This window comes from Lepidochelys kempii, chromosome 11 (assembly GCF_965140265.1).
Source record: "Lepidochelys kempii isolate rLepKem1 chromosome 11, rLepKem1.hap2, whole genome shotgun sequence".
Classification (NCBI taxonomy): Eukaryota; Metazoa; Chordata; order Testudines; family Cheloniidae; genus Lepidochelys; species Lepidochelys kempii.
Genome location: NC_133266.1, coordinates 80,401,119 through 80,414,817, shown reverse-complemented (window position 1 = coordinate 80,414,817; position 13,699 = coordinate 80,401,119).

Here is a 13,699-nt window from a genome sequence, read left to right as displayed (position 1 = left end):
TAGCTGTACTGTAACCAATCATTGTACTAAAATGTTAGAAATCAATCCTAACATAGTGTAACAAAATTCTCTAACCAATCCTACCACCTTAATTAATTCACACCTCACAAAATGAGCCATGTCACAAACAAAAACAATCAAAGAACCAGACAGAGACCAGAGAGAAAACTATAGAGAAGTGTTTCAGAGTAACAGCTGTGTTAGTCTGTATTCGCAAAAAGAAAAGGAGTACTTGTGGCACCTTAGAGACTAACCAATTTATTTGAGCATGAGCTTTCGTGAGCTACAGCTCACTTCATTGGATGCTGTAGCTCACGAAGGCTTATGCTCAAATAAATTGGTTAGTCTCTAAGGTGCCACAAGTACTCCTTTTCTTATAGAGAAGTGGGGATCATAAAGACAAAACCATAAAGAAATGGGGATTTTACACCCACAACTATTGATAAGTGATTGCCTGCCAGACAGAATGCGTCAAACTAAGTTTTCTTTTGTAACCCTTCTGCCCGTCAGAGTTGGCAGCAACAAGGGCCGGGTTCAATATCTAGGGGATTCATTCCAATAACACAATGCAAACCGGCTCGAGCCCCCACCCAGTGACCTGGGACAAATATATACCACCCCTGCTGGGCGCCTCCCAGAGGCAATACTTCCCTCTCGCAAGCACAGAGTCTGAGTGTAGCAAAAGTCTTTTAATAACAGAGAGAAACAATGTGGCATTATGTTGGGGAAACACCACCAACAGGATTCATAACACAACCCAGGAGCAAAAACAACCCCACCCCAGGCAAATTGGGGCATGCCCCTTTCCCTTTGGTTCTTGAGTCCAGCAACCCCAAATCACCCAAAGTCCCAAAAGTCCAATGCCCCAAAAGTCTCTGTCCCTGGTCAGGGCAGCCCCAGAGTTCGAAAGTTTATCGGCGGAGCTTTACCTCCCAACCTGGGTGGAAATGGGACGGGGGTAAGAGGCACCTTACGTGATCTGAAGCTGACCGCCCCATAGCTCCATAGTGGCGCTCCGCCAGCCGCCCCACGAACTCCTTCGCTCAGCTGCGCTCCGCTCCGTCAGCCGCCCCACGAACTCCTTCGCTCAGCTGCCCCACGAACTCAGCTCCACGGCCCACAAGCAGCTCCTGCCATCCACACACTGCTCCGCGTCAAACTGCTTCACCAGCCGTCCCGCAAACTGCTCCACAATATATCTTCAGGCTCCCCCACTACTTAACACAACACTCAGTGATTTCAGCTCTTAGGTGAATTCAGCTTATAGTAGGGGAGCCCCAGTGCTGGTGCACTGTCAGCCCAAAGTGAGCTCAGCAGCCTATAACTAGACTTCTAATGAAATCAAAATTAGCTCTGATATTCCACAGTGGAGAGAGGAGGAAGTGCAATCAGCATGTAAGGCCCTCACCAAGGGGCCCATGCCACCAAGTACTACTACTTGTCCCCAGCCTCTCTCCATTCACACAGTTTTGGAACCCATGACCCTTGCCTAGCGAGTGCTACTTAGTTGATGGTGAATCCCTCCATCGTAACAAAAGGCCACGTACAGTTCCAAGCACAGTTCCCATAATCAGGGTAATAACAATTTATTCTTCCTGCCCCAATAACAGAGACACTGGGGATCCCACAGCAGCCAAAGTGACCATTTGGGCAGCTATGGTCTCATTCTAGGCGGGGTGGGTGTGCCTATGCAAATGAGATCGGCCCCTGAAGTTCTTTTCCACAACTTGCCACACCTCACCACCAGATGTCAGGGTGGAGCTCATCCTGACACTGCTTACATCCTCCCCCCAGCCGAGACTTTGTCGTCCCGACAAATCACACTCCCTTTATACCAACTCATTGGTTTCCTCCAAAGGGCCTCAGGAAGCCCACTTTAGCTTCCACAAGCCTGTGTGCTAAATGTATTGGCTCCTCACTAGTCACCCCAGGTGCATCATAAGTTAACCGTTTCACTGGTCTTATCACCCTGTCTCGTCTATTGAGAATCTCTGTTGCCGAGGTAGGGGGAACATCCTCTTGAGTGACGGATGGAGAGGCTTCCCTGGAGGGTCCCTCGGCTACTGGCGTAGGCCCCTGCACTCCTAGTTCTAACGCTGGAGGGTCCAAGGTGCCCAGGACATCCTCTACCTGTCTGTCCCCATTGTCCAATAACCTGTGTGTGTCATCACACGGGGGTCTCATCAGCGGCACAGGGGTGTCAGAAATGGGCCTAAATAGTTCCGCCATTGGGTTTAGGGCGGAAGAGGGAAAACTCTCGTTTGGTTCAGCTGATCGAGACTGAAATCTTGTCTCCATCCCAGGATACACCAGGGTTGTGTCTTCCTCCTCAGACTCACTCTCAGATGTGCAGAATAGGGGTAAGTTAGCTGCAGGGGGCCCACTGTCTGTGTTGGATGGCGGCTTTGGTCTAGCACCTCTGTTCTGCCCGGCGGCCCTGCCGTGGCCCATCTCACAAGGGGTGCTTACCAATTCCCCCACAGGGAGCAAAAGGTTTCTATGCACCGTCTTTATTTGCCCTGGACCGTCTTCAGGTTTGATCTTGTAGACCGGCAGATCTCCCAGCTTTTCCATCACCAGGTAAGGTATTGCCTTCCATCTGTCAGCTATCTTGTGTTTGCCAGCAATACCCAAATTTCGCAGCAGGACTCTGTCCCCCGGCTGGAGCTCCTGCGAACGCACTCTAGCATCATATCGATGTTTGTTGCGGTCTGCGTTCTTCCAAGCCGCAGCGGTAGCTAAGCGATAAGCATCCCGCAGCTTTTCTCTTAGTCGGGATACATACTGCTGATGAGTTTCATAGCTATCTCCATCCTCTGATACACCAAAGCACAAGTCTATGGGTAATCTTGGTTCTCGCCCAAACATCAAGAGATATGGGGTGACTCCCGTAGCATCGTTCTTTGTGGCATTGTAGGCATGCACCAGAAATGCGACATGCTGGCTCCAGGTTGCCTTCTGCTCTGGTCGCAAAGTTCCCAACATATCTAATAGGGTTCGATTGAACCTCTCGGGCTGAGGATCACCTTGGGGGTGATAAGGCGTTGTCCTAGACTTTTTAATTCCTGCTATCTTCAGCACCTCCTTCAGAAGGTGACTCTCAAAATCCCGCCCCTGATCAGAGTGTATCCGAGCCGGGAATCCATAGACTGAGAAATATTTGTCCCACAATACTCGAGCAACGGTGGTGGCCCTCTGATCACGTGTGGGATATGCTTGTGCATACCGTGTAAAATGGTCAGTCACTACTAGAATGTTTCCAACATTCCTCTTGTCTACCTCTACAGACAAGAAATCAATGCATACCAACTCCAAAGGTTTGTTGCTGGTGATGTTCTTGAGATATGCAGCCCTCGTGGGCAGAGTTTTCCTTTGAACACATCGAGCGCAAGTCTCACATTTCCTGCGAACATCTTCAGCCATTCGGGGCCAATAGAACCTACTACGAATAAGTTCCAGGGTCCTCTCCATCCCTAAATGCCCAAAGTCATCATGCAGGGCCCTCATGGCCAGGGCTCTGTACTTTTTTGGCAGTACTAGTTGTGCTCGTTGTTTTTGTAAAGGGTCAGTGGTCATTCGGTGTAGCACTCCCTGAATCAGTTTTAGTTTGGTCCATTCTCTCAATAGTAGTTTACCCTCCGGGTTAGGTGGGACAACCGCAGCTGGGCTTCGCCCCTCCCTTTTGGCAAGTAGTGTATCACGAATGTCAATATCTTGCCGCTGGGCTTCTTGCCAGTCAGCCGCATTGAGCATGGGCAAAGGAGATTGGTCTAATGCAATATAGTTCACCGAAGCAGAAGGCATGCATTCAGGGGGCAGGCCCAAAGCTTCTGCAACACATCCCTGAAAGTCTTCACGGGCCTCTGGCTCTCGGCGACTCACACTGCAAATAGCTCTCACTCCATCTGTGGGTATCACAGCAACTTCTGGAGCCTGCGGACGCCTGGACAATGCATCTGCATCTACATTGCTTCTCCCTGATCGGTACTGAATGCTGAACTCATAGCTAGCCAAGGCGGCCACCCATCTCTGCCCTGTAGCATCCAGCTTAGCACTTGTTAACACATAAGTCAGTGGATTGTTGTCTGTCCACACCTGGAACTGAGCACCATACAAGTAGTCTCGAAATTTCTCAGTGATGGCCCATTTCAAGGCCAAAAACTCCAGCTTGTGGGTGGGATAGCGAGTTTCACTATCAGACAATCCTCGGCTGGCAAAGGCTACCGGTTTACATTTGCCTTCCACTTCCTGGTACAGGACTGCTCCCAGACCCTCCAAACTGGCATCAGTATGCAGGATAAATGGTTTGCTTGGGTCAGCAAAAACTAGGACTGGAGCATGAGTTAGGCAAGTAATGATTTCTTGAAAAGCCCTTTCACATCTCTCATCCCACCGTGGCCCAAATGGTGCAAAGGGGCCATTGTGTCTCTGCACAGGAGGCTTTGGGGACCTCCCCTTATTCTTGGACTTAGATTTGTTCTTGCTGGACTGATGTCCCCTGGTAAGATCATTCAGAGGCTTTACAATCGTAGCATAGTTTTTCACAAATCTGCGGTAGTAGCCACTAAATCCAAGGAAGGTCTTGAGTTCTCTGTAGTTACTTGGACGTGGCCATGTAGTGAGTGCTTCTATTTTATCAGGATCGGTACTCACACCTTCTTGGGACACAATGTGACCCACATACTTCACTGAGGTTCTGCAGAACTGGCATTTGTCAATTGAAAGCTTCAGACCATAATCCTCCAACCTATCAAGCACTTTAAGAAGTCTTTCTTCATGCTCCTCTAAGGTTCTTCCAAACACAATCAGGTCATCCAAATAAACTAACACTTGCAGTAAATTCATGTCTCCCACAACTTTCTCCATGAGACGTTGAAAGGTGGCAGGTGCTCCAGAAATCCCTTGGGGCATGCGTTCGAACTGATAAAACCCTAATGGGCAGATGAAGGCTGTCTTCTCCTTATCTTCTTCTCCCAGAGGGATCTGGTAGTATCCACTTCGAAGATCCAACACAGAGAACCACTGGCTTCCCAGCAAACAGTCTAAGGCGTCTTGCACTCGAGGCATAGTGTACTGGTCGACCACAGTACGGCTGTTTAGGGTGCGGTAGTCAATACACATCCGGATTTTCCCATTCTTTTTGCGGACTACCACAATGGGTGAGGCGTATGGGCTGCGGGACTCTGTAATGATGCCATTCGCAGCCAGCTCCTGAAGATGATGTCGCACATCTTCCATCTCAGAGAGAGCAATCTTCCTAGATCTCTCCCTGAAAGGTCGAGAGTCATGTAGTCTGATATTGTGCTCTACTCCTTTTGCACATCCCACATCCCACTCATGCAGTGAGAACACCTTGGATCTTTCACAAAGTTTCTTCCTCAGGCGATCTTTCCAGTCCTCGGACACTGGTGAATCTCCAAAGTCAAACTTTGCTGGGTCTATTGCCGAAACTGGAGTTTCATACTGGGGTTTTACAATCGACTCAGGCTCAAAGAGGTCTGCTATCTTTTGTCCTTGCTTCACAAAAATATCACGACTCGTTTCATTAGCAATCAGTATAGTCACCCTTTCCTGGGCTTCAGCAGGTAGGGTTATGACTCCACTGGGGACCAGCACTCCTTCAGGGAGCTCTCCTCCCATCGGCTGCTCTATCATTGCTAACGTCCCTTTACTGCCTTTCAGACAGGTACTCATGACAAGCACTTCTTGCTCCGTCCTTGCAGGCACTACTAAGGGGGTTGTGCCCGCGTACTTCAGTGCCCCAAGCGGTAGCTCAGATGTGTCCCTTTTAGCGCTCTCAATTTTCCTATAGGCTTCAGCACAAAGCGTATGGATCATCAGGGTATTCAGGTACTGGTCCCCAGCCCGCCTTCTGCAGTAATCCGCGAGTACCTTGAAGAGACTGGAGTTGGTCCCTATCAGCACAGACACATCAGAAGTCCCTTTAGGGTCAGGGCATATTAAGGCAGCTGTGTCTACCTCTTCTCTTACCCCAGCAACCTCCTCTGGGAATTCCAGGTGCACTATGACATACCCTTGATAGGGATATTCATCCATGCTGAGGCCACATAGGCCAAGGCCAGTCAGTGGCTGTATAGGCAGGTGCCTAAGCATCTGTTGGTAGAATGACTGAAATATAATAGTCACTTGAGATCCAGTGTCAAGCACTGCTTTACACTCCACCCCTTCGATCCTCACCATGACCTCTGCTCGAGGCCCTATCAGTCCTGCAGGGATCCCAGCTGGACAGTCTTTTCTAGGGGAATCTTCAAATCCTGCAGACCTGGGGGGTCCCCGTCCCCAGACCCTCTGGCAGCTACCGGATCTCTCCCAACTGATCCTCAGCTTTCCATACACTAAGGAGGGGTTTTCTTCATTACGGCACTTGGCAGCACTGTGTCCATCCTGACCACATCGGTAGCAGAAGAATTGACCTTTCCCCCTTCGCCTGGGGGGGATGGTGGCTCTAAGTGCGGGCTTCTCAATCGCCACAGTTTGAGGCTTCTTATTCCTAGAAGTCTTAACTCGGTCAACGGTACTTTGCAGCTCAGCTATCCGTTCCGTCAGGACCTGCATTTGTTGGGCAAGTTCCTCTCTGGTGCTCACCATCAGTACACTGGCCATTTGCAGTGGTGTTGTGCTGGCTGGCTCCGATGTTTGGGCTTCCCAAAACTCACTGGCAGCCTGCCTTTCTTCCTCCTCTCGGACCTCTTTTATCAGCTGGGAGTAACTTGGGGGATGTTCCCGTCGTTCTCTTAGCCGGAGATGAAGTAGAATCGGGTTCTGATACTGAGTTCCTCTTACAATTTGAGCCAGTCTGGTCTGATCCATCTGCTCAGCAGTCACTGCTCCCCTCATGACAGCTCTCTGAAGCAGTCTCTCCAGTCTCTGTATGTAGGCTGAAGCCTTCTCGCCCTTTTGTTGTCGGGAATTAAGGAACTTACAGTAGCTGTCTTCAGGGCCCTCTATGCTCCCAAAGTTGTGTTCAAGGGCCTCTAGGCAGTCCTTCACACTGACCCCAGGGTCAATGAGCTTCAGGCTGTGAATCACATTTAATGCTGGGCCGCCAAGGCTCTCTATAAGGCATCTTCGCTTTTCTGCATCTGGTACGGCCCACTCTTGCAGCATTTCAGTGGTATGCTCTAACCAGGGTTCAAACTCCTCCTCCCCAGCAAATAATCTTAACTTACGACAAGAGTCTGACTCAGCATGGGGCAGCACAACCTTTTCCAATGTTTGCCCCAGAGCTTTTGTCCAATCATCAGCCGAGGCTGCAGCCTCCGAGCTAGAAGCTGCTGAGCCAGGGCCCAACAAACCTGACATATTAGCCATTATACAAACAGTAATTTCCTCAAAATATAAGCACAAACAAAAAAAAATATAAATTGTTTCCCAATGTAGTGGATCACTCAACAGGTGCTTGCGAGGGGTACTGACCCAGGCGATCCCGGACGAGCCCACAAAAATGTAACCCTTCTGCCCGTCAGAGTTGGCAGCAACAAGGGCCGGGTTCAATATCTCGGGGATCCATTCCAATAACACAATGCAAACCGGCTCGAGCCCCCACCCAGTGACCTGGGACAAATATATACCACCCCCGCTGGGCGCCTCCAAGAGGCAATACTTCCCCTCTGGCAAGCACATAGTCTGAGTGTAGCAAAAAGCCTTTTAATAACAGAGAGAAACAATGTGGCATTATGTTGGGGAAACACCACCAACAGGATTCATAACACAACCCATGAGCAAAAACAACCCCACCCCAGGCAAATTGGGGCATGCCCTTTTCCCTTTGGTTCTTGAGTCCAGCAACCCCAAATCACCCAAAGTCCCAAAAGTCCAATGCCCCAAAAGTCTCTGTCCCTGGTCAGGGCAGCCCCAGAGTTCGAAAGTTTATCGGCGGAGCTTTACCTCCCAACCTGGGTGGAAATGGGACGGGGGTAAGAGGCACCTTACGTGATCTGAAGCTGACCGCCCCATAGCTCCATAGCGGCGCTCCGCCAGCTGCCCCACGAACTCCTTCGCTCAGCTGCGCTCCGCTCCGCCAGCCGCCCCACAAACTCCTTCGCTCAGCTGCGCTCCGCTCCGTCAGCCGCCCCACGAACTCCTTCGCTCAGCTGCCCCACGAACTCAGCTCCACGGCCCACAAGCAGCTCCTGCCATCCACACACTGCTCCGCGTCAAACTGCTCCACAATATATCTTCAGGCTCCCCCACTACTTAACACAACACTCAGTGATTTCAGCTCTTAGGTGAATTCAGCTTATAGTAGGGGAGCCCCGGTGCTGGTGCACCGTCAGCCCAAAGTGAGCTCAGCAGCCTATAACTAGACTTCTAATGAAATCAAAATTAGCTCTGATATTCCACAGTGGAGAGAGGAGGAAGTGCAATCAGCATGTAAGGCCCTCACCAAGGGGCCCATGCCACCAAGTACTACTACTTGTCCCCAGCCTCTTTCCATTCACACAGTTTTGGAACCCATGACCCTTGCCTAGCGAGTGCTACTTAGTTGATGGTGAATCCCTCCATCATAACAAAAGGCCACGTACAGTTCCAAGCACAGTTCCCATAATCAGGGTAATAACAATTTATTCTTCCTGCCCCAATAACAGAGACACTGGGGATCCCACAGCAGCCAAAGTGACCATTTGGGCAGCTATGGTCTCATTCTAGGCGTGGTGGGTGTGCCTATGCAAATGAGATCGGCCCCTGAAGTTCTTTTCCACAACTTGCCACACCTCACCACCAGATGTCAGGGTGGAGCTCATCCTGACACTGCTTACACTTTAACCGCCTTAAGGTCTGTTCCTTTATCTGGTGATGGTGGGTGCCATTAGGACAGGGGCCTTCCTTACAACCCGATATTACCCTGTTTTAATGTATTTTAGATGGATGTGAGGATGTAATAGCTCATGGCTGCTGCTCTCCTAATCTGGCTGCAGACAAAGTCCTCAGGCTTCATAGAATCATAGCACATCAGAGTTGGAAGGGACCTCAGGAGGTCATCTAGTCCAACCCCCTGCTCAAAGCAGGACCAAGCCCCAACTAAATCATCCCAGCCAGGGCTTTGTCAAGCAGGGCCTTAAAAACCTCTAAGGATGGAGATTTCACCCCCTCCCTAGGTAACGCATTCCAGTGATTCACCACCCTCCTAGTGAAATAGTGTTTCCTAATATCCTACCTAAATCTCCCCCACTGCAACTTGAGACCATTACTCCTTGTTCTGTCATCAGCTACCACTGAGAACAGTCTAGATCCATCCTCTTTGGAACCCCCTTTCAGGTAGTTGAAAGCAGCTATCAAATCCCCCCTCATTCTTCTCTTCTGCAGACTAAACAATCCCAGTTCCCTCAGCCTCTCCTCATAAGTCACGTGGCTAGAGGAAAAGCCCTAATCCTTACAGCCGAAGTGAGGAAGGTGAGGGCTGATGGGGTGGCAGGGGCTGTATTGAGGGTGTGAGTAGATGGTGAGAGTGCTGGGAGGGTGAACTGAGGGTGGTGCTGTGTGCGGGAGGGTAGGGGCTGAGGGACTGAACTGAGGGAGAGTTAAATTGAGGGCGGTTGGGGGGCAGAACTGATGGGGGGACAGAATTAATTGCTGGGCAGGAGAGGGGCAGATTTGGGGGTGAGAGCTCCTGGAGCAGGGGCCAAACTCCCCTTCCCCAGTACACGTGGGAGTGGGCAACGCTAATCATCACATGGGCACACCCTGGGGGCGGGGGGCAGGGGGAGTTCAGAAATCAAGAGGCTGACCTAAAAACCCAGTATAATCTTTTTTCATAAAATCTCACGATTTGGGGGCCAATCTCCTGATTTTGGGGGGGAGTCTGATGCACGCTTTTTGATCTCTTGAAGTTGGCAATACTGGTCAGCAGTGTCACTCTTGGGCTCCCAGCCCACCAGGTTCTGCACTCGCCAGGGTGGGATCGAATTCAGGAGCTGGCAGGGAGCCAGGGGAGAGGCATCAGCTCCTGTTAGTGGGGCGAGCGGAGAACAAGGTGGAGTCAAAGTTCAGCTCCAGCCCCTCCCGTTCTCTTCATTTCATTTAAGGGAGATTCTGGTGCTTTTCGGAAGAGCGTTGTACGGCTGGACAGCGGGTGAATGAGATCTTATGGCTCATTGGGAAAATAATCAGCGTGCGTGTGTGCCACCCACGTACGTAACAGAAACGCAGGCGTCATGCACTCGGCCTTTCGACCTGCAAGTTATTACATGCTTTTTATGCATTGAGGCAAAAAGGGAAACACTGTAGAGGGTACCATAAATAAGCCTCAGAATTCAGGGGTGGGATTGCTGTTGCGTTTCTCATGTGAGTTTGGTCTCCATATTTTTAATGGGGGAAGTGTATTTGTTTCATAACTAGAGAGAAATTGGCTGATTTACAGACACCACCAACTGTGCCTGCAACTCCGTGACGTTCCAGGAGTGTGGGGGGCTAGAGAGGAGACCGGGAGGGGAGGCCAGGAGACCACAACTGTAGCTCGGAATCGGAATGGTCTGACTCAGATTTAAGGGAAGCCAGGAGCTGGGATTAGCTCCACACTTCCTGGCCGTGGGCAGAGAGATGGGCAGGAAGCTCCTTGGTCACTAGAGAACTTGATTCATGCTGGAAGGGGAAGCTAAAGTAAATTGTGGTGAATCAAAATTCTAGTGAAACCCTCCAGTGCGATTTCATCATGGCCCCACTGGGGAGTCATTTCCTGGTGCCGCAGTGCTGTCCCGGAGCCATTCACCTTTCTTATTCCTCAGGCGGACGAGCACTCCCAAGACCATGAAGACCAACCACAGCAGAGCCCCGACCCCAGCCAGCATCTTGTCCCTGGCAGAGTCGGCCTGCGCCTCTGTGAATAGAAGAGCACGGGTGGTTTGGGCTAAGCCCAGCCTCTCCTTCCCTTTGGAACGTCCCTGCTCCCTGCCCCCAGGGATGGGGACAGGTCTGAGACATGCCCATGTCTCCCGAGGGCTCCACAGAGCTAGGGGTGCCCCAAGGGCTCAGGGAATGTGCCAGGTTCAGAGTCTCTTACCTAGTAAGAGGGGGCGCTGCAGGCTGATGTGCTCTACCTGCCAGGTGTAGACACCTCCGGGCTGGGAGCTCATCTCCATCATCACCAGGATCTGGAAGGGCCAGTCTCCGGCTGTGCCTTCCCATTCTTGCACTGCTTGATTTCGGTCCCTGAGGAGTAAAACCCCGTCATGGACCAACCAGCATCTTGGGGTGGGGCTGGGATCCCGATTTTAGGGGGGAAACTTTCACCTGGGGCTGAACTGAGAAGGAAGGGGAGAGAGAGCTGGGAGAGATGGAGTGGGATTCGGAGAACAGGTTCCAGCTCCCAAGTAACAGCCTTCCTTGGAAGGGGATGCCCAGTGTGGGAGTCTCTGATCTGCAGCGCTTAGCTCTGGGGGCCCCCTCTCTCTTTTCTTTATCTTGCTCTCTCCTGAGTTAATGCAAGTCACTGAGAACCCAGCACAGTGTAGGACTCTGAATCATCAGAGATTGGCCATGGACCCACTGGCTCAATATTTGATCTTTCTCAGATGCTTGCCTGGTGTGTCTTGCTCACATGGTCAGGGTCAAACTGATGGATTGCCATTTTTGGGGCTCGGGAAGGGATTTTACTGTAGGGACCTTGGGTCGCTTGCTCGAATCCTCTGGGTGTATCTCCCAAATCAATTCCCTGCTATTGCAGGGGCCGCAGGATCCGGTGCACCTCAGTCCCTCCTACTCTCTGCCTGCGGCAGACAAGAGAATAGTGTACCGATGGTCCCATCCAGATGATTGGGCTCTTTGCAGGGGTCACTCACTGGGTGGGGGGTAGTGGCCTGGGACGTGCAGGGGGTCAGATCAGATTATCTGGCAGTTTCTTGTGGCCTGAAACTCTACCACTCTGACTCAAATCTTTCTCCTCTTCTGCTCCTAGTCTGGAGAAACCATTGACAGAGACTGTTCCTTACACTGAAACAACGATATTTTCCCAAGGGGAAAGGGTCAGAAATGTCTCTTTCAGGGGTACACAGATGAACAGCTGTTCCAAACCACATACTTTTGGAAAGTGCACGTAGAAGACCAGTGTGAACACCAACAGACAAACAAATAAGAAGAGAGACACTTAAGTGATCTACAACCGACTGTAACAGAAAACTAAAAGCAACAAGCCCCCAATTCTAAGATCCCAGATAAAAACAAACACTAATAACCAGCCTGAAACAAAGACAAAACATGGGAACATCACAATCCCGACACTGACCCCACAATTGTTTTCACTTTTCACTTTCTTTGAACCGAAAGATTTTCTCAGCTGGGAGAGGCACCGCTCCTGGAAGCGCTGCAATACCAGGCTGACTTGTGTAATGCGCAGAGCAAGCCCCTACTCCACCACCACCACACAGCTCTCCAGTGGAGAACGGATCAGACATCACACTGGTAAGAACACATGTAACTTAAAAGATAACGTTTATGTTTCACAGTCCAAGAGACACAGACAAGGTTTTCATCTCAAGGCCAAGAGACCAAACATCAAGACAGTTGGTCACAGCCTTTGATAGACCAAGAGACTACTTACACTTGGTCTTAGCTCCGAGGAGCTGAGAACTGCAACACGACGCAGCCCTCCTGCTCCCGCCGCTTTCTACACCAGCAGGAGCAGCTCGCAGACAGACACCAGGCAGCATTAACAAGACTTTGAGAACTATGGAACTAAGTGGCAATCACTGCCCCAAAATCACTCCCCTACAACCCTTCAAAGCAAGAAGTCTCCGCACAGGATTCTGCTCGCAGACAGAGAATTCCTTCCGCCTGCTTCGTTTAATTCATGTGGCCAGCTTCCCTGGCTCCTGGGAATGCTAATGTGCATAACCCGCCCACTGACATGTAACGCCATCTGTCAGCGTCAGCACTTACAGCAACAGGTCAAAGAGACTGGGCCAGCGCTAGGCCGGAGCCCGGTGCCCCTTTGGGCCCGGACACAGCTATCTGAACCAGTCCAGCAGCGTGTGGCAGACACTTACAGCTTCGCTCAACACGAGTCCAGCGCCTTGTCTAGCCACTACCCAGATGCCTGCCCTGCACTGACCCCCAGTTTTTGCACTCAGCTCAGGAAAACAGGAATAGAGAGCTGTGCTGTGCAGGGACATCATGCTGAGGGCAGTTTTCTGGTGGCAGAGTGGGTGCAGGTCAGCGTGATGGAATTTCTGGTCTGTAAAAGTGGGGGGCCCACCAGTGCCCGAACAGTGGCCATCCTACCCCATGCCAGCCCGCTCCACCCCATTCCATGAGTCCTCTGACGCCCCATACCTCCCCCCAGGCCCTGCCCCATGCCTTCCCCATGAGGCTCCAGCCTTACGACGCCCATTCCCCCTGCCTTCGCAATTCCCCTTCTCCCCAAGCGCTCAGCCTCACGCCACACCTTCCCCCTAGTCCCGCCCCTAAACCCCCCCTTTCCCCGAAGCTTCGCCCCGCTGCCACCACATTCTCTCCCATGGGGACACAGATGAAACCCTGATCCAAACCACACACGTTTGGAAAGTGCATGAAGGGGATCCGTGCAAGCACAGACAGAGAATAAAATAAGAAGAGAGCCACTTCAGTGATCTATAAACAATAGTAAATGTAAGAAAAGCAGTTCCCCAACGTGAGAGACCCAATTACAAACAAAATATAAATAACCAACCCAAAATAAATGAGTAATATATGAGCATTACAAAGC